This window comes from Urocampus carinirostris, chromosome 12 (genome assembly GCF_059441175.1).
Source record: "Urocampus carinirostris isolate Australia breed hairy pipefish chromosome 12, RoL_Ucar_1.0, whole genome shotgun sequence".
NCBI classification, from domain to species: Eukaryota; Metazoa; Chordata; class Actinopteri; order Syngnathiformes; family Syngnathidae; genus Urocampus; species Urocampus carinirostris.
Window position 1 is genome coordinate 13198089 of NC_142360.1, and position 22589 is coordinate 13220677.

General features: G+C 39.3%; 1 long non-coding RNA gene and 2 pseudogenes across 4 annotated transcripts in view; 2 read left to right on the plus strand and 1 right to left on the minus strand.

Moving 5' to 3' along the window:
* Nucleotides 1-22589, minus strand: part of LOC148354989 (uncharacterized) — a 218357-nt gene that overhangs the window by 152036 nt on the left and 43732 nt on the right. The window lies entirely within an intron of this gene.
* On the plus strand, nucleotides 16553-16833 carry LOC148354991 (U2 spliceosomal RNA; annotated as a pseudogene).
* LOC148354992 (U2 spliceosomal RNA) lies at nucleotides 17059-17178 on the plus strand (annotated as a pseudogene).

Below are 22589 nucleotides of genomic sequence, written 5' to 3' on the forward strand. Positions count from 1 at the left end.
CCTCCCTGTGCTTGCCTGGGTTTCCTCCGGGGCACTCCGGTTTCCTCTCACATTCCAAGAACATGGATTTCAGGTTAATTGGCCAGTCCAAATTGTTCCTAGGAGTGGACGAGTTGTCAGTCTGTGTGCCCTGCAACTGGCTGGCAACCAGTTCAGGGTGTCCCCTGCCCACTGCCTGAAGATAGTTGGGATGGGCTCCAGCACCCTTGCGACCCAACTGAGGATAAGCGGTGCAGATAATGGATGGACGGATGATTTAAAGAATAAGCAAAAATACATAAACCATCATATAAATGCATTTATTTAAATACTCATACGTAAAGAAATGTTCATGTATATTACATCATGAAAGATATAATTGTCCGCCATCTTGATGCTAAGGGTACCTCCCAAAACCAAAAACATAGTGAAAAGCTGGGCAAAAAAATGAGAATCAAAATGTCGTAGTTTGGTCACTTTGAGTCTCCGTAGTTTGTATCCTTCTCTGTACTTTTTAGCACTCATTTTTGGTCCTAATAGACAACCCAGTGAAGTCTAGTGGTCAAATATTATGCAGTGTCAAGTATTTGGGATTTTGTTCATGCGATATATTATTTGACTGATTTTATACTGTTGCATGATACCAAGTTGGCTCATTTGGTTTTCGGTCACACAGCACAATACATTGACATCTAGTGGTCAAATAATACACACTCCCCCTTTAAGAACTGATTGCATTTTACATTTTCTTGCCAATTTTCTTAGCTCTATTTTTCTTGCCACAGCGGAGTTCACTATGGAGCTATTGTTTATACTATTCAGGGATGAAAACTTTAGAATACTAACATTTTTACCATGCTCAAAAAGATGATTATTTCAAGAGACTACAACGACTTATTTTTAAATGAACAAATAAAACGTCCTAGTAGAGTTTTTGATGTTTGGGCTCTTAACACGTAGTCACGTCAACCACATGAATATAAGATATTAGTGGTTCGTTATGGACATTGATAAATTAAGAACAATGGAAGTGTGGAGGACTTCACATGAAAATGAAGGTGAATCCCATCCCTCATAAAAAGACACTTGTATTTGTTTTTGTTCAAGAAGTAAAATAAGTGATGGAAATAAAAGAGCAGGAAGACGCGTGCACTATGATGTGGGTAGCGTGACAGCCAAAGCTCTGTGCAGCCACAGGGATGAACTATTAATAATCGTCTGAAGACTGTGGGCATCTTCACAAAGGGGCTCATTTTTGTAAATTATGGCCATTTTATGTTTATGTCAACTTCAAGGGCCAAATGGCCTGGAGGTGGCCCATTACAAGTTAGAAGAACATTCCAAAAAAGCAGCAACCAAGTTGTGAAAAATATGATTTGTACGTCAGATTACTTTGTTGTAATTATGATATTGCAAGATTTAGAATAAAATAAATCGCCACTGGTACAAAACCTACATCCAAAATTATTTTTTTTGCATAAAGCAATGATACATATAATATTTAGGAAAATATATATTCCTTTATTACCATTAAGAGACTATTTAGGTCAATGTTTCCCAACAATTTTTGAGTCGATGCATATTTCCTTGATTGGAAAAATATTGAGGCACACCCTCAGTCTAAAATATTTAAAGATTAATTCTCAGCACGGTGACACAACAGTTGAGTGGTTAGTGCATGCGCAGCACAGATCTGAGGTCATGGGTTCAAATCCAGCTACCAGGCTTCCTGTGCTGAGTTTAGATATTCTCCCCGTGCTTCACTGTCCCCTTCCCACTCCCTGAAGATAGCTGGGACGGGCTCCAGCACCCCCGCGACACTACTGAGGGTAAGTGGTTCAGATAACGGATGGACGTACGGAATTCCTGGAACCAATTTTATTTGTTTTAAAGATTAAATTATTATGAGAGTTCCTATTTATTTGAGGTCAGCATAACTCTTATTGATTCGGATGAAAACATTTGCTGTAATTGTGGTTTTAGGGTTAATGTTAGGATTCAGTGGTGGATAGTGAGGTTTTTAGCTGCACAGTTTTAATCAACATACCACCCCATACCACTTGGATTTTGTGACCATCCAAGATGCAATCACAAACGTGAGCACATATTTACTATTGCCCAAAAAAAAAACAAGAATCGGTGCTGCATCACACACAGAGGTGTTTAATAGTTTTTGTAGTGCTGCAGAAATTGATCAAATTCCATTTGCTTGTCATCGTTCCTCGTAAATAAAGGAAACTCCTTTTTGAAAGATAACTTTCACTGCTTTTCAATTTGAGTACTTGATTTGTGGGTGTAAAGGCTGAATACCTGTGAGTACATTGTCAATATTGGATAAGGTACCTCCTGTCAAACCTCTCATTTTGCTTCTGTTTTGGATTACGATACATGCTTAATGTTGCAAAAACATGGACAAATGTATTTATAAGAAATGTTTCCAGACGCCACTGCAAAATGTTGTATGTGTATTAGGATGCTCTTTATTTACCTGAATATTCCTCAACACACACACACGCACACAAAAGAACCGTATTTAAAACAACGGTGTTTGAAATGTAGGGCTTGTAGTCTGGAATTTACAGTAGTATGTACAGTAAAAAGGAAAAAAATAGTAATCTGTTCCATCGACTGATACAGATGATTGCTACAGGTACTCGACTAAACCCTGGAAGAAAGCAAACATATCAAACAATAGCATGTTTTTTGCAAAGTAATAAGTTTATTCTTTTTTTAATATTGGACACCTCCAAAAGAGATAGCATAGGATGCAGGTTCGTTATTTTGCCTTTTATACACTCTTTACATAACTATCACTATTGGCCAAAAATGCTGTTGTTCTTTGATAACCACACCCTTTAAGGCGGATCTAAATTTTGTAATCTAGGAAATTTATTAAAAAGAAAGGGATCAGGGGAGGACCTGTACAACATCTTGAGGGTTTTTCTCCTGTTCTTGCAAGTTCAATACTCGTTGATTTATTTTCTCCTTATTTTTAGTCTCTACTAAACTATACATTTTCCAACAAATTTGAGTAATTTCCATGGCACACTGGTTGAAAAACACTGATTTAGATCATGAAAAAGGAAAATGAATAACTCACAAAAAAAAAACATATCTATAAACACAAAAGCAGAATTTCAAGGATCATTTCAGTCCTCACGAATAGAGTTGTGAGGCCTTGTGTATAGAATGCAAATAAAACAGTTTTACCTTGCCCACAATTTAAAGTGCATTCTTATAATAAGGGAGTAATAATGATGGAAGCGTTATTTTGCTGGTGTCAATATCAGATTTCCTGAATTCAAGCTAAAAATGGCCAATTACAGGCTTGGCCGCTGGTGAAGCTGTAAAGCCAGCCTGTAAAGATGGCAATTTTACGGGTTAAACAGGAAACGCCGAAGCTCCCGACCTCCCTGAACTATACGGTACATCACACATACGAAAACCCACTCACACACATACGCCAAATTCACCACTTTAATAGGATGATGGTACAAAGGGGAGAGGAGAGAGAGCCAATGGGCAGGGGCAAAAATGGAAACATTGAACAGTATGAGGGTAAGGTAGAGAAAGAAGGCAGAGGAAGTTCTGCCGCGTCTTCCACATCGTTGCCTCCAATTTGCTTCACAGGTACTAAAGTTAGCAGATAATACTGATAGTTTTGCCAAGGCCGCCACAAAAGTGGAGGCGGGTGAAAAGACGCAGAGAGAAAAAGCAGCCCAAGGACAAAAGGGAATGAAAAAAAATTGCCGACTGCGTGTTTGCTGGCATCGGAGCCGACACGGAGCCAGGATAGTTTATTAACCTACAAGGTCGGTGAGGCCGTTCCAGGATCATGGAGGATGACCCACTTGAAATTAATGCAGTATGTCAGAATCTTCAATTACAGTGGAACCTCGGTTTTCGAACGCCTCTCAGTTCGAACAAATCAGTGTCCGACAAAAAATTTCTAGAAATTCTTGTTTCGCTGTTCGGTCAAAAAATCGGAGTTCGAACGCCGGTAATGCGTGAGTGCGCACGCTAGGGTGCGATGCTGAGCGGCGTACGGGTGTTTTAGCCCCTTATTATGCCTCTGAAGAAAGTCAGCGCAAGCAGCAAAGTAACTACAGGTGAAAAAAGAAAAGTAGTGTGTACAACTATTGCATTAAAGAAAGAAATAATAGCCAAATATGAAGGAGGTGTGTGAGCGCCTTCTGCTGACCACCACAAAGGGAAGAAATCCTATTCATAAGATTACGATAACGCGAACGTACGATTAGCCTGGGTTAGCTTTAAGTTTACGTTAAACATTCAGGGTGTTGGAACGGAGCCCAACATTGAGGGTTTTGGAACAGAGCCCCCTTTCCAATGAACCGCTCACCACTTGTTGTGGAGACCCGGGTGCTAAATGACTTGTAAACGACCTGATTTTTTTATTTTTACACGTTCATGTTAGGGCAATCTTTCGTACGGAAGATTACGATAACGCGAACGTACGATTAGCCTGGGTTAGCTTTATGTTTATGTTAAACGTTCAAGGTAAACATTCAGGGTGTTGGAACAGATTAAAACGATTTACATTATTTTTAATGGGAAAAATGATTTCGGTGAACGAACAAATCGGTTTTTTAAACAGGGTTCTGGAACAGATTGTGGTCGAGAACCGAGGTTCCACTGTACGCACAGGACGTTTTCACTTGGGATTTGAAATCTTTACAGATTCTGCTTGATTTTTTTTTACTTGCCTGATATCTATTGATACTAGGGCTGCAATGATGATCGATACTCTAAATCAGGGGTCCTCAATACAAATGTTAAAGGTCCACAATTGTTTTTTTCAAACATGCATGGCTCCATTTATTATGGCGGTCAAGTGAAGGGCAAGTCAACGGAGGTAAAGTTGGTTCTCTATTGTCCAATCACAAAATTCAGAATTTCTTAGGCCATCACTAAGCTGTTTTGTCACATGGTCAGCCAGTATTTCAGTGCGTCTTGTGTTTGATGAATTTGAGAGAAGGATTTGTTTGATGTTTGTTGATATTTCCACCTTTTCTTTTCCTTCGAAATTGAGCACGCCATTTTTGTTGGATTAAATCTTCCACTTGTTGCACGTAAACAGACAGATTGTAAAGTGCCGGGTACGACTCGTGTTCGTCGGTCCAGTCAAGGTAGCAGCGTTCACGCTCTCTCAGCCAATCGTTATCATGGAGATGACAGCCCATAATTCCATGTAACCCAGGCATCAGCCCATCAGCACTGTTTCCCGAAGCACAACTTTCTCCCACTCTCTCTCATAAACACAGTCCGCAAAGAGCGCATGCAGTGAATACATAAAACGTGGGAACATGGGAGATGTTTGACTAAAAATGAAAGAGAATTTGGCGATACAATAGTAGCGTATAGCGATAGATCGGCAACGGACAAATATACGTTTTAAAAAAGTTGAGGGTTTTTTTGTCTAAAAAAGGGCCATTCGCCCTGGGCCTGGAGAGAGGTGTGCCACGGTCCGGTCGTTTACCGCGGTCCGCTAATTGAGAGCCCCAGCTCTAAATAGTCAAAAACGAATTTGATTGTCAACTTCTGTCCTTAGACACGTTTTTCCAACAGTTTGAGGCATCTTTACATGGACATAATCTCTGCTAAGAGGCCCTCAAGCGCAATAGCATCTCTGTCTCAAGCAATAACAAAAGTGACAGTGTCATCATCAAGTACGCATACAAGAATTTCAAAGGTTTGGGAACATATTAGCCTGGATATGACGAATAAAAAGACTACTTGAAAAGTTTGAAAAGCAGACCTCGCGAATCATGGCAGTACCTCTGTGATGCACAAACTTTTAGGAGTCTAAGATTCAAGTATCATACAAGCCGAAACAGTTTTGATGACATGTATTGTACTTTTTATACACATGTATATTTGCAAAAAAAATACATCTTGAGAAATATGCCAGACTGTGCTTGACAAACGTATTTGAAATGTAATGCATGCAATCTGAAGAACGGACGTCAATTGTCAAAATGTTTAAAAAGACAAATGTCAGTTGTTAAAACAGTTTGATTTCAAATTGTACTTTGGTCAAAGACTTTGCAATTAACCACTGAATGTACTTCACAAAATAGATATCTAATTGGTTTTAGATATGACATTTTTATTTAATATACATATGAGTCCGCAGTCTGTTCAATAAAAGATGTATTTTTCTATGTACCAACTATTTTTCCTGTTTATTATCATTTGCCAAATAATGAAATCCAACTCGTTCTAAATTTAAGCAAAACATCCATCCATTCATTATCTGCACTGCTTATCCTCAGTCGGGTCGCAGGGGGGCTGGAGCCCATCCCAGCTATCTTCGGGCAGTGGACAGGGGACACCCTGAACTGGTTGCCAGCCAGGCACTGGGAACACAGAGACGGACAATTCACTTGCTCATTGGCACCTAGGGACAATTTAGGCCAGCCAATTAACTTGACATGCATGTTTATGGAATGTGGGTGGAAACTGGAGTGCTGAGAGGAAACCCACGCAGGCACGGGGAGAACATGCAAACTCAGCACAGGAAGGCTGGTTGCTGGATTTGATCCCATGACATTAGACATGTGCTGGCAAGCGCTAACTACTGCGCTGCCGTACTGTCCTAAGCAAAACATAATTGTTTAAAATATTTGACAAATCATTTAAATAGTTGGTTACTAGACGACTATTAAAATGGTGGTTAGTTTCAGCCCCAATTGATACTGTGTTCTGTTTTTTGAATCCTTGATTGTTTTAAGGTCTTGAGGTCGCTATAGGGACAGTGTGTATAATTTAACCACTTGATGTCGCCGTAGTGTACAAATTTGGTCTAATTTTAGGTATAATTGTTCTATTTTTTTTTTATATTTCCAACTGTTTTTTTTTTGCTGTTTTTTTCATTAAAATAAGAACAATTTATGAAAAATAGTCAAACAATCAAAAATGATTATAAATGAATAGATAAATAATTTGTTATTCAAATATTTTATTTCCTTATCCCGGGAGAAATATTTGTTAATTTTTTTTGTTAATCATCTACAACTTGCTATATAGATAATTCAGCTCATTTTATAAGGGCACTGTGTAATATTTAACCACTAGATTAGTACAAGATAGCTGCTTGTAATATATAGCCCAAATGAAAAACAAGTGCTTAAAATCACAAGGAAGAATACAAACTGCGGAGACTCGCAGTGACCCAAATGCACCATTTTACTTCGTTAAAGGTCCCTTTAAGGTGTGACCAAAATGAATTGTGTTTGATGGTCAAAGAATCAAAGCATATGCAACTAAAAGCTGAAGATGTGTACAAGAGGAGATATGCTATCAAGCTACATGTCGTGATGGGGGGAGGAAAAAAAACGATCCCAATGGCACACGGGAGCCAAATTGAAACGAAAACCAAGTGCACTTGACAATAACGGTGCTGTTTGTGAGAGAGATCACAGCCACTGGCTGCACTTTGGCTAAATAATTTCATTTGGGAATGTTCAGGAGAAATACAAGATGGATGCAGCGCTAGCTTTGCGTGTTCATGTTCGTGTGTTTTGGGTAGGCATGGCAACCACCCTTGTGGGAAAAAATCAAGGAAAACTTCGAAACTGTGAGCATTTGTTTTTTTTTTCCTTTTTTAAATGACACAGAAAATCAATTACTTTGATCATAAAAAAACAACAACACCACTCTCAAAAAAAATTGTGATCTTAAAAAGGAAATATAAGATTGGATTCAGGATTAGAAGATCGGAGTTTTATTTAAAATTGTTTCCAAGGTTTTAATTTAAGGTGTCAAACAAATACCATTTACAGTATATCTTAAAACTGACACAAGAATGTGTACTTTAAAGTTATTGATAACAAGCACAGGTACAACTGGAACTTTGGAAGTATTAAACCCAGCACCCCCAAAACACAATAATTCATTTGTTATTTCTACCCTTCCTGTACTCATTCATATCACCCTTGTTGGTGATAGGAATGAGTTGAGAGGTGTTGTGAAAAGGTAGTGGGAACTTTGGACGCATTTTAAGGGATGGGCAGGGCACCTGTATGATGCGGCAGCGGTAAACCAGTGGAAGCTGTCGGGCTCTGCTGTTGAACAGAAGAGTGTATTGTTTCCCGAGTGACATGGCCGCTTTCTTGTGTCCCGTTTCATCTGGAGTGACGAAAGCATGACCAACTTGGGTGCCGAGGTGCTTAACTTGTTTGGGTGTTTAGGCATTCTTTGTGTTTTTCGCTACTTTTTCCTTTTTTATTTTCTTTGTTTTTGTGTATGTGTTTGTCTTGCTGTCGGTCAACCCTCTTGAGGGATATGACTAGGGTAGATGGATACATAGAATTTCTATCCTACATTTCCCAATTTTAGGACAGCCGCAAAAGGATAGCTGATACTTTGTCGGAAACTTGCAGATACTGATCTTCGATTACAATGTGTCACTCTATTATCGGCATTGAGACTTTTGTGTGAATGATCCATTTTTCCTGATAAACCTTCTTGTGTTCACTAGAAACTTTGACTAAGACGACCCGAGGCTATTATCACCATTGATCCTGATTTTTGTGATCAATACTATTTCCAATAAGAAACGTATTATTTTGCAGGCAACTTTGACTGGAAGATCCCAGGCTATTATCGCCATCGATACAGATATTTGGTGATAATAGTTTTTTTTTTTTTTTTTCATTTTTGTTTTTACCCACAACTTTGACTTGGAATATCCCAGGCTATTATTACCATCGATACCGATACTTAGTATCAATATTTTCTTATAAGATGAAACTTCTTTTTTTCACAGGCAACTACTGACTAAGACGATCCCAGGCTAATATCGCCTTTGGTACTTTTAGATTATGAAAATAGGTAACTGAGAATGTTGTCACTGTCTCATGAGTTTTCTAGTACAACTTTTTCACTATAACAGAGGGGCCAAAACATTCATGCATGCGTTTTGATGGGATAACGCATCTCTATCAATTGGTCCGGAGTACACTCTGATTTTACTTTTATTTTGAAAAATTGTCCTCAACTGCCACAAAAAACAGGAACTCCCTGTACAAGATTAGTACTGCACATTCAAGGCTATGTGATAAGGCCATTGCTTGGTAGTGCACTAGTTGGCCAAGTAATTTCTTCGCTAAAATATCTGGATAAATACTATGTGCAGCGACAACAACTACAGTGAATAATGTGATTATCAAATTATTGATGTGATGATTAAATAATGAACTTAATATAGCTAGAAAACTCATGCGATAGTGACAACACTCTCAGTGACCTACAGTAATGTTCATAATTTAACAGTACCCGTTACTGGGATGAATACTTTTTAAAATAAATTTCTTGTTTTAATGAGCAACTTTGACTTGGATGATCCCAAGCTATTATAACCATTGAAAGAGATAGTTGGTATCAATAGTTTTTTCCAAGACATAACTTCTTGTTTTCAAAGGCAACTTCTGACTAGTATAATCCCAGACTATTAACAGTATTGGTACCTATGATTAGGATTGGCACTCTTTTAAAGATAAAAATTGTCATCTAAATGGACGACTTTGACAAGGACGATCCCAGGCTAATTTCAGCATTGGTAACAATATTGGAGAGCAATACTTTTTTTTTAAGATGAAACTTCCTGTTTTCGCAGGCGGCTAGAAAAATCCCAAGCTATCATCGTGATTGATACCCCTACCTGGTGTCAATACGTTTTTCTAGATTAATTTTTCGTGTACATGGGTATTTTTGACTACGACATGTCTGCCTGGTTGACTACACAATAGTGAAAGGATGATGTGATGCCCGATCACCCACAAAGCCGTTGTCCGTGACGCCAACCCATGGCCAGAGCTGAGCGTTTAGTCTTCCTTTCGCTTTTCACAACACAAAACAGAGTGTAAAATCAAACAAGCAGACAAGAATTAAAAGTCAGAACAAAACAATGAAGACGTTTAAAATTTTGACTTTTTATCGCCACTGTGCAGACCTCTTTCAGTGGACTTCCCGTTTTGCCCAAAACTCTGCTTCATCCCCCCAGCCCCACACCAGTCTTCGCCATCGGAGACTCTCCGATGACCTCCCCTCCCAGAAATCTTGCTGGATCCCCCAATCTTGGCTTTATGGGTCGCATGGAATTAAAGACCAGGCAATTAAAGAGGAAAAAAATTGGAATCTTGTGTTTTGTCTGGGAGCGGTGTGCTGGGGGTGGGAGGGTGTTGGGCGGGGAAGGGGATTAGTCCAAAGCCGAAATGGCGGCTGAATCATGAAGGGTCCCTGAAAGACGCCACTTGTTATTAAGAGTGTGTAAACACTGCCAAGCTGCTGAAAAGCCGCTAAAAACACATTGGACATAAAGACGCTGCCCCGGACACGTGGTATTATCCCTCTGTACATTAACTGGCTACTAAATACTTAGCAGGATGATTCCAACTCTCCTCCCTTTCCAATTTCAGTCCCCCACCATTTCTGCCGCACTGTAATCTTTCGGAGACAATAAGCAACGGGCACTATCAAGAAAGGGAGACGGACAGGGAGTGCGACGGCTACTTTGGGGGCGGAGAGACCGCTATGAGTATTATTGGGTTCATCCCTATCTCACATTGAGGCTGTTGGTAAAACCACACGAGATGCAAACATCTCATAAACATTATCGAAAAAGCGCCGTAAAGACGTCTGCTGTCGTTCAATTCGTCACCAATCATTTGAAAGCAGATGTGATGGCCTAAGCATGTTCATTTATTAAGACAAGCTTAGGGTGGAGATGGGCCCAAACCCAGATAAGCGTTTATCATCAACTCCAAGACACGCACAAAAAAGATTGCTTTGACTCAATGGGTAATTTTTTGAAATATCTACCAAGACATAATCCTTCAATAATGAAATATTGTTGAAAGTAGGTGAACATGTGCAAATTCGCTCACATTTTGGTTCGTGAAATCCGATGTTTTGTGAGATGGTTCATATTTTCAACTGAATGCGACTTGTTTGCGATACGTGACGTAACACGCAATGCGCATCTTTGCGGAAGTACTCATGGATCTAAGAGCGTTGTCCCACCAATTATTAATTAGATTTAACCCTTCCTTTCCCCCCATTGCATGCCGTCCATGTGGTGGGATTTAAATTCAATTACCGTTAACTACCACTAGAGGATACCATCGTTATATCAATGAGTGGCACTGTGACGCTGCTCAAAGAATCCAGTTGTATGCAATGGGGTGTGGGCTTTTCCATGAGTTTCAAAATAAACATGTTCATCCTTCATAAATTTCGGAAATCAAGACACTCCGTATTTTCGTTCACCAGGGTTGAATTCTCCGCTTCCCCCCACTTGGTTGAAGTCAGAATAGTGACGTTTGCCACCAATCGATAACGTGCAAGTGCGATAAATGTGCCTTGACTCTTCAGACAGAAGTCACATTCCAACAGATCAAATATGTATCAGATTTAGGACCAGATATAAAAGTTGTCTGGGTCTGATGTGAAAATTCAGATGTGTTCCGTTCAGATGGACTTTAACAGATCGGATACAATCCCGATTTCCCTGCAATGTGAATTAAGCCTAATATGTTACATTCTCATTGTATTAATAATATTCGGAATATAATGTGAAAATGCAACAATTTTGAAAAATAAATTAAAGAAATAGGGAAGTAAAAATAGTAGAAATAGTAAAATGAAAAAGAACTTTAACGCGGAATAAATAAAAATATCCAGCCATCCATTTTCTGCGCCCATTATCCTCACTAGGGTCACGGGGGTGCTGGAGCCCATCCCAGCCGACTTTGGGCAGTGGGCAGGGGACAACCTCAACTGGTTGTCAGCCAGTCGCAGGGCACGCAGGGACAGACAACTCACTCAGTCATTTATACCCAAGGATAATTTGGACCGGCCAAATAACCTGATATGCATGTTTTTGAAAGGAAATTGGAGTGCCCAGAGAAAACCCACACAGACAAGGGGAGAACTTGCAAACTTCATAAGTGGAGGCTGGGATATCTGGAATTGAACCCTAGACTCATGCACTGTGGGGCTGCGCTAACCACCCTTCCTCCATGTTGCGCATAAATATAACCATTTGATATGCTCTTATGTTATATTTCCATAATGAGGCACAGCCTCACCTGCCTCTCCTGACTTGTCAAATGTGACTCATAGATAAATTAAGTGCACGCGTTGATTATTGTTTGAAAAATTCTCACATCGGCATATTCCCACAAAAATTTTGCTGCCTCAATTTTACACCTTTGTTTATTTTGTTCGCGTTTCACTGCTGCTTCACGTCCAGGCCGATGTTTTTCATCCATTTCATGATACGCTATAATTTAACATTTTTAAGTCGACACTGGCGTGTCACAAATTGCTATTAGAACAACACAAAGCAGAGTAAGGCTTTATTATCTTTACTATATTGCAACCTATACTCTTGATGTCATTACATACCACCCCCACTCTCTCGGGCTGGCGAATGAACCCCTCTGCATAGTAAGATTAAGCCTGTAATTATACAGCCAGCAGCATATGCATTGTCTCCATACAGCTCACACAAGGGTGTGCGCACACACGCCAACACACACACGCGCGTGTGTGTATGCACACACTAACGCGCACGTGCATGCACGCGCACACACACCAAACAAGGTGAGCGTCTGGCCCCGCAAGGCCATTATAGTAAAGCACGTGCAGCCGCAATTCACAGCTCGCTATTGTTCACTCCAAGGTAAGTAGGGGAGCCTTCAGACTGTAATCACCTGCATACACGCACACATATTGATGTGAAAATGAAAGGAAGAAGAAAGTGAGAAAATAAATATTAGGATGGAAGACAGCTGCTTGTAAGAGGCTTGCCAATCTGCATGCACGCAAGCCAATGTATTTTAAAACGCGACCTTGTCGAACTCAGAGTTGCTTTACTTTTGGTCGAAAAAGTGTGAAAAAGAGTGACAGGCAAAAATCGGTTTTTGGCCGAGATCTAAATCACCCTCGAAAGCCTTTTTGCTAGCCGGGTTGACAGAAAACCTCGACGCACTTGTCTGAAATAAATCCATGTCACAGTGGAAAATATAAACATTAATTTGATCACAACAGTAAATCCAAAGAACTTTTATTTACACTGTTCCGCGTCATTAGCGCTTGAAAAAGCATTTCTTTGAAAGCTAGCTTTTGGTTGCCATCGTTTGTCAGCTGAAGAAAGATTTGAGACTTTTTTTTAATTAATTACTTTAAAAATAATCTCAAGCAATAAAGTACAATTCAGGATGCATCAATGCCATGCATAATTGCAGGATGTGATGCTCATGAGTGTTCATCATAGACAAATTGAGAATAGAATGAAAGGAACACACATTTGTTAGAAAAAAAGATGGAGGACATTTTACAACTTCTTATTTATAATGATGGGTTTAAATTTTATTACAAATCATTTGCCAATGTATCCTCACCTTCCGTAACCATTTTCATAGTTAACATAACTACTTTGAGAATTATTGTATTAATCAATTTATGCCTGTTTTGATTCATTTCTCATATGTGAGAGGTTCTCCACATTGGTTAGAGATGAACTTTTGTTAGATTATAAAATATCACTGCATGCAGTACATAGTCATAACTGCTGTATATGAGTTTTCCAGTTATATCCATTTGAATTTTTTAATCATCACATTATTAATTCAGTTGTAGTTAAAACACTTCATGATTATCTATGTATTTAAGTGAGGCCTTCACTTATGGGTTGTGTCTGGACCTTTGCCTGTCAAGAATCGGAACAGGAGGAGGACCCAGATGCGTGATATTTCCTAAACAAGCTCTATTTTAGGGGAAATGGGGCAATCATGCACGTTAACCCAAACGCCAGTGATTCGGCGATCATTGGGCGGAAGACGTAAGGCAGCAGTCTGGCGTGGAATGGTACGATAGGAAGCCAGAGATTGATACCGATTGCACGAGCAGATATCGGACAGATGAGGGCGATACCGGACAGGACGGGACAGACAGGATTGACATCAGGCACTGGAGACTGGGGTCTGATAACAAGCAGGCAGACATAGAGGGAAACGATACCAGACACTGGAGATCGAAATTAAACAGAACAAAATAGTCGGGAACGAAACTGGAGATCGATATAAAACAGGAAAAAATGGACAGGAACAATACCGGACAGGAAATACAAGACATTGCCAGAACACTTTTTAAATTCAAGGGAATTTATCTGCCTGCGGTGGAATGTAATGTCACTTTGTAAAGTTCCACTGCACTCAGAGACTGTTCTTTCATACTATGCCCATGTCTTATCTAATACCACCTCACGAGTATCCCAATGTATTTTGTGGTAGACATGCTCGCCTTAACTAGCCCAGAATTTATTCTGGCACTTTTACGTTTTATTTGTTTTATTTTAGTTTTCATTGCACTTTGTTTGATTATAATAAAAATCCTCAACGGAACTTCTCTGCTCCAGCGTCTGCATCAAAACGGAAGTAGATCTTAGATGCGCAGATGAGAAAGGCCCATTTTCTGCAGAGATATAGAATCGAACACGCAGAGGCAATAACTAGTTGTCTTCACTTTTTATAGTGTAAAGATTGTTAATTTTAGAAGTCGTTTTGTTAACAAATTTAAAAAAAAAACATTACACCAAAAGAGAAAGAAGTTACCCCAGCAACCCATGCAGTTAAGGGATCCGTGAACCGTGAACACCAATATATCATTAAACTCTTGTGTTTCATAACCATTTATGGAGAAAAACATACATGTTTCAATGAAAAACCTTGAGGCACACTACCCATAGTCAAAAAGGTTCCGTTTTATTTTCTTTACCTATAAGGTACAGTGCGTATTATTTAGCATCTTAAAATGGTAAAAAAAACAAAAAACAAAAAAAACGTAATTTGTTAGAAAATATATATATATTGATTTGAAGACCACGTTAATTTGATAATTGGTCTCTGAAATACCACCGCTTGTATTCTTGTGCTTTTTGGCACTCATTTCTGGTCCCACTCCACTATATAGGGACATCTAGTGGTCAAATAATACAAACTGCCTTTTTTATATGAGAAAAATCCTCTGCCATATTTTTACATATTTTGCCCATTTGACTTATTTCTTTGTTTTAACATAAAAACATATTTAGAAATAATTAGAGTTTCAAGTGTTATATTATTCTCTTTACCAGTAAAAATAAATGAAAAAATAAGCCAAATATGTAAAATTTGGATTTTTATCATCTCATCTCATCTCATTAGCTGCACCACTTATCCTCAGTAGGGTAGCGGGGGTGCTGGATCCCATCCCAGCCATCTTCGGGCAGTGGGCAGGGGACACCCTGAACTGGTTGCCAGCCAGTCACAGGGCACACAGGGACAGACAACTCACTCGCTCATTCACACTTAGGGAGATTTTGGACCGGCCAATCAATCTGACATGCATGTTTTTGGAATGTGTGGGAGGTAACCGGAGTGCCCGGAGGAAACCCACGCAGGCACAGGAGGCTGCGTTAGCTGGACTTGAACCCTTGAACCTCTGCACCGTGGGGCTGCGCACTAACCACCCATGCGCCTTGCCACCCTGTTTAATGGTGTGTTATTATTAATTTGTTTTTATTGTTTGTCCAAATTTTCCCCCGGGTTTAATAAGAAAAATATGATTCATACCTGTCAAGCTGTATGCATTTTAAGACGTGTACGACGTACAAGAAAATCCATACGGAAAAACGCAAATTTGTCAATTATGGGTACCATCCGGTATACACAGACTATCACGGAACGGCAAATCAATCAAGTCAAACGAGTTCACCGCAATAGCCTCTATGTTAGTATTGTTTTTTTCCGTTGCAAACGAAGCGAGCGGTTGGATGCCATTTTGCACATGCGTCTGCCGCCTGGAGATTTCCCATCATGCATCATTCCGATCACACGTGAACAAAGCGAAAGCAGAGCAGTAGGTCAACATGACAACATAGTTTTGAATTTTCTTTGGATACGATCATCAAGTCGCAATGGCCGAACCTTAATTAAAACACCGTAAGTTAAATGGAAGAGGCAAGCATCACTTTGAAGAAAGGTGTAAAATATATTTGATCATGGCTAGGACCTTAATCTGGCCTTTTGGCTGAGAGTAACAAGGCTTTAAAGCCAGCTGGTTAACTACTGTTAAAAGAAAATAACTCTGAAATTGTTTAATTGATGTTGAAAATGTCAGGAAAAAATGTTAAAACGTCATATCGTCACGTCATATTGTCAGATATAAAAAAATTGTGAATATGCTTGATGGCTGTGTTTTGCTGCTGTTGGTGTCGGTGGATTTGTTCAGACCGAGGACAATCGACTTTGGCCTGGACGGATCTATTGACACTAACAAAGATGTTATATAATGAAATTGTGAATATGTTTGATTTTCGAGAAGGTTTGTTCAAACCTCACTTTGTGTTTGCTGTTAAAAACGTAATATTGGAATATAATATTGTGAATGTGCTTAATTGCTGTTGAGATTGTCATGATTGTTTTCTGTTTTTAGTGTCAATAAATTTGTTCAAACCAAAAAACCTTAACTTGGCCTTTGGCCGAGAGTAGCAAGGCTTTGATGCTAGGTCCTTAGCTTAGCCTTTTGGCTGAGAGTAAGTGTCCCGGCTCCTAGGCTTTGTAGCGTATAATGAACTGACCGATAACGGATAATGGATAATGAATAACGAAGATAGAACAATAACCCTTAAAAACCCCAAAACCCCCGTAGAATATATTTGATGCTAGGTCCTTAGCTTGGCCTTTGGCTAAGTTGATTTTTGCAATCCGGAGATGGAATAAGAGCTTGCTCTGTCCACTCCACGCATCGGCCCGGTATTGCAGTACCTCCGGGAACGGTGCATTCGCAATGATCGCAGCAAGGCTTTAGGGATAGGACCTTAGCTTGGCCTTTTAGCTGAGAGTAAGTGTCCCGGCTCCTAGGCTTTGTAGCGTATTATGAACTGACCGATAACGGATAATGGATAATGAATAACGAAGATAGAACAATAACCCTTAAAAACCCATATTTGATGCTAGGTCCTTAGCTTGGCCTTGTTGTTTTTGGACTGTGGCTTTGATGCTATGTCAGTCCTTAGCTTGGCCTTTGCCATGATCTTTGATTTTTGCAATCCGGAGATGGAATAAGAGCTTGCTCTGTCCACTCCACGCATCGGCCCGGTATTGCAGTACCTCCGGGAACGGTGCATTCGCAATGATCGCAGCAAGGCTTTAGGGCTAGGACCTTAGCTTGGCCTTTTGGCTGAGAGTAAGTGTCCCGGCTCCTAGGCTTTGTAGCGTATTATGAACTGACCGATAACGGATAATGGATAATGAATAACGAAGATAGAACAATAACCCTTAAAAACCCCAAAACCCCCATATTCGTATTGTGTTGCTTGCAAAAAGGACGTGAAAGTAGCTGCCTCCGGTTTCTATGATTTAAAGACCCAATTTGATACAAAGAGCCACGCCAAAAACGTAGAAGTCTGGAAAACATATCGATCAATGGATAGAGAACACTGTAGTAACTAAGCAACACTTGTAATTTCATCATTTATTAATAATATGTACAGAGTGATATAACGAAACACATGTACAATATAACATACAGTATTAAACTACATAAATAAACACGTTTGAAAAATAAATATGGTGTAAGATTATTTTGTATTTTGTAAGGGAAAATACGACAGTTTGTAAGGGCATGGAGCCGTGGAGGTTGACAGGTATGATGATTTAAAATGTATCTGCCATTAGAACACTTTACTTCAAAATGTCATTCAATTGTGTTAAAAAGAAAAAGGCATAAACTAAGAGTGGGGTTTTTCCTGCAGCAGGCAAGGTCTCACCACACCGGTAAAGAAAGAGTAGGTCAAACTCGTCACAGCTAGGAGGGCGGGGGGGAGCAATGGCATTGTTTTAGTGCTTTTAATCGTGTCAAAATCCATTTTTCCTTTTCCTGCAAACAACCCACCCTCACTTATTAGTTGCGTGCAGCGTCGATTGAGAAAACGTGGTGCAGGTAATGTAACTTCTCCGCCCTCCTCGCCTGTGTGGAGGCAACAGAGCGAAGTCGCTGCATTTCTCCCCCTCGCCCTTTTTCTTTTTTTTTAACAAGCAGAAAATTGTTTTGTGATGTTTCACGGCTGACGGGTTATGGTAATCCAGGAGGAGCATCGGTGTGGAAACTAATGAACTCGCAAAGAGAAAGAGGGAGCAGGATGAGCTAGCGCTGCAACGTAGATTGGATTTTGCACCTTTCCTTGTATCAGCGAGGCTTTTTTTTTCCTCCCCTGGAAGAACCTGAGTCGTGTTTAATCAAAGGGTGACTTGGACTGACCTACGTGTTAAAGCCAATATGAGAACGAACAAAATCAATTGTAGCCAGTAAGAAGAAGCTTTAAACCTTGGCTGAAAGAAGCTGTTAAGTTCTGTGGACATTTTGTTTCATCTTCTTAAAATAATATAGTTCAGTTCAGTGCAGTGCAGTGCAGTTCAATTTTATTTAGCAGATATAATAAAGAGAAAACCCAACTTAAACTTAAAGGGACGTTGTGTATTATTCAGCGCCTCCTAGTGGTTAAAAACTCAATACATTTTTTTAACTATAATTTGAATAAAAAACAAAAATGCATTAACTATTATATAAATGGGTCCTTTTTATATTCTTAGTTTAATAATTATGAATTTATGTTACATAACATAATCTCACCTACAGGAAGCTGAAAAGATTGCACCTTGCTTTCTAGGGTACCCCCAAAAACCAAAACCTTGGGCAAAAAAAAATGAAAAGAGAAATGCATGGATCCCAATAGCCAAGAAAAAACCCAGAGGTTCGAGAGCGATCTCCATTCGGGCCCAGGGGCTGTGGAAGGCTCTGCCCTCTGAGATTCAAACTGCATTAGTGGGACTGTTTGAATCCAGGATTATAAAACACCTATATTATATAGTTTACGAATGACCTATATTTCATGTTGATGATGTCTGTGTATTGTTTGTTGTCCTTGCAACATCTGTTGCAGCCTAGTCATCCTGGAAGGGGATGACTAGGCATGCCTTTTCACTTGTCATCTATGTCACTGGTGGTCCAGTGGCTAGAATTTAGCGCTTTCACTGGCACGGCTTGGATTTCAGTCCTCTTAAAAATCACTGTGATGTGACAATACGGTAAACCCTTGTGTGTAGTGCGCAACCTAACTTTTTTTAAGGTTAGAAAAACAAATAGACAAAATGGTAAAGAAACCTAGAGAGAGCCTGGTAACTGGATTTGTGACAACGTCATGAGTGATATCGGATATTAGAACAAATTCAGCATCATCCAGGATGTTCTCCCAGAGCCCAGATTGCAACCAGGCGCATTAAAGTCCAGTCTGTCTCACAAACTTAACCAGCTGCAATGGCATCGCATTGGTTTTCCACTAAAATTTGCCACAACCCACTGTTGTCCTTTTTTTTGTTGCTCCATTTACTGTACTTGACGCACAATAATTCGCTCCAGAGTATAAGTCGCACCAGACAAAAAAAATGCATAATTACGTAAGAAACATCATATATAAGTCGCACCTGGAGTATAAATCACATTTTGGGGGTAATTTATTTAATAAAATCCGATTCCAAAAATACACTAGTCATCTTGAAAAGCAACAGGCTGAATAAATGTAGGGTTTCCTAATGTTACATAGGACATGTCCAGTTTTGCCCCATTATCAAATATTTACTGGCTCACAGCCTCTGTCATAAGGTTTATTAATTTGTGGCCCGGTAATGTTGACAGCAGTATAAAAGAAAGTTTACTATGAGGGCTTCCGCTTCCAGGACAAATGGAAATTGGAGTATTTTTTTCAAGGAAATCCGAAACAACTGCGTCTGCCTAATCTGCCCAGAGACCGTCCGTTTTCGAAGAATATAATATCAAGAGGCACTGCCAGACGAAACATGCTGACTACAAAAAGCTGTGAGAAGCTGAAGCAACTAGAAGCTGTTTTGACGGCAAGGCAGCCCTTTTTTACGAGACCCTGCAAGTCAAATTAAAAGGCTACAAAGGCGCTGATTGGCAAGCACTGCCAACCTTTTATAGAGGGTAAACTTATTAAATACTGTTCAAAGAATGCCAGGATGAATAGTCGGCCCTCAGACGTTTTCATCTTACCAAATCTGGCTCATTTTATGAAAAGTTTGGACACCCTTGCATTACATGATTGAAATGCCTGCTAATGGCAGGAAGGACGTAACATATCGGGCAAAATCCAATGAAATCTTCAACCTCTGTCTCACTTTAACTGAAAACAACTCCCCAAACTTGGGAGGTAGACGAAAACCCACTTCCTTGTTCCGCTTCGATGCCATTTAAGTCTCTCTGACTCCAAACTTTCTTTCTGCTGCTCAATTACCTTTTTTAGCTCCATGTTTCACTATTTGCAGCTTGTAATCCACAATGGGCTTTTCTTTTCGGGGCCATTTTTGCTCAGCTCTCCTCAGTTGTTGTTAAAAAATTACTGGTGTTGTGCCGAAAAATGTCCTCCCCATACCAGGGCAAGATTGTTATTATCACCACAGGCCTAGACTAGTCTTAAAAAAACATGTGAAACGATATACCGCTATAAAAATGTAAAACTAAATGACTGAAAAATCACTGAGTGTTAATAAATTCACAAGTAAATCGATACAGATTATGAGTCGCACCCACAGCAAAACTATAAAAAAAACTGAGATTTATTCTCCAAGAAACAACAGTTGTGCTCCTCACATCTCACTCTTTTTTTCTGTCTCATCACGAGTCATGTGTTTATCCCTGGCCTTCCTTCTGACACCTTTCCATTTGCCAGCGCTGCTCTGAAACAGGAGCTCGATGAAAGGTAAATTAATTAGATGGTGAAGATGCTCCTTGTTTGTCGCCTGGCCCTCTTGTGCCTTTCCAATATCCCTTGCAAACACACAGCCACGGGAAAAAAAGCCATCTGGGCAAAGAATGATCCCGAGGGACCATGGGAAAGTGTAAATATGTGCAGAGAAGTGTGTGCGTATCCATGTGTGTGTTTGTGTGCAGTGCAGGGGGAATTGTGATTTGTGTGATTGGCCGTGAAGTTGCTGGTTTTACATGACAATTAACCCTATTAGCCTTACCATAGATCGCGTTTGCTATTGCAGGATTTGGTTTGGCCTCGATCAAACGTCACCACAACTTTAAAAATGATTCATTATATTAAAAAATAAGAAAATAACAAATACATCTGAGCAATATAGGAACCAAGTCCAAATGTATAGCCTCAAATTCAAGTCATGTTTATTTCTGTAGTGCTTAATCACAAAAGTCTGTAAAGGGCTGCACAGACTACTATATCAACATCTCCTGAATTATTCTTTCATCATTATTCATAACAGGCCATTAGTGAGCAATATTTTAGGATATTATTACTAGTGATGTTGCTAGGATATTAAAATAAGAAGTAGGCGAAGATAAAAATCTCAATTATGTGATACAATTCTAGAAAAAAGGGATGTAAGGGTCCTTCTTTTAAGGGATGGTGTGTATTATTTGCACACTAGATGTCGCTGTAATTTGAGTTGAAACAGAAAACAGAGTATCAGTGTTATTTTTGTCCTTACTTTACAGGAAAAAAAAAATATTTGGCTTAATTTTTGATATTTTTGTACTGTATTGTAAAATAAGCTTAATATTTAAAATTAGAATGTTTTTGTTGATAGTTTTTTATTTTCCTAGAATAGTCAAAAATATACTGATGGAGTAATACCAAATAAAAAAGTAAATGATGAATAAACAATTAATAAAATATTGATAAAAAAAAGAATATACTAAAAAAGTATCTTATCCATCATTATACATACCATTTGAATGCTTTTCAGAACTGTATTATTGTAGTAAAACTGGTGAGGAAAGCGGGCTCTGTTGTGGGCACAGAGCTGGACAGCCTGACAACTGTAGCTGAGAGACAGGCACTGAAAAAGCTGCGGTCAATCATGGACAATTAATCACATCCACTACACAGCATCATCTCCAAACGGAAGAGCAGCTTCAGTGACAGACTGCTGTCACAGTCTTGTTCCACAGACAGACTGAGGAGATCATTTCTTCCTCATGCCACGAGGCTCTTTATCTCCACCCGGGGGAGTAAAAACACACATTAAACCACACCCCCACAATTGCATATTACCCTATTTTTATTACAGTGGGTATTTTATGTAGCACTATTTAAATACTCTATATCAACACGTTACATTGGGTATTTATGTATTATATTCCTTTTACTTTATTATTGTTTTATTTTCAACACAAGGATACTGCTGGGAGTGTGAATTTCCCTACGGGGATGAATAAAGTATCTATCTATCTATCTATCTATCTATCTATCTATCTATCTATCTATCTATCTATCTATCTATCTATCTATCTATCTATCTATCTATCTATTTATCTATCTATCTATCTATCTATCCAGTCAGTGTAAACACTCTTTTTCGTGGGAACCGAAACCAAGGGGGAATGCAAACCACAGCGACTTAAAGTAACCCAAAAAAGCGCCATGTTTTTCTCATTTTTTAGCCCAAGCCTTTTGTGCGATAATATTTTTTCAGGTACCCGAAGAAGCAAGATGGCCGATAATT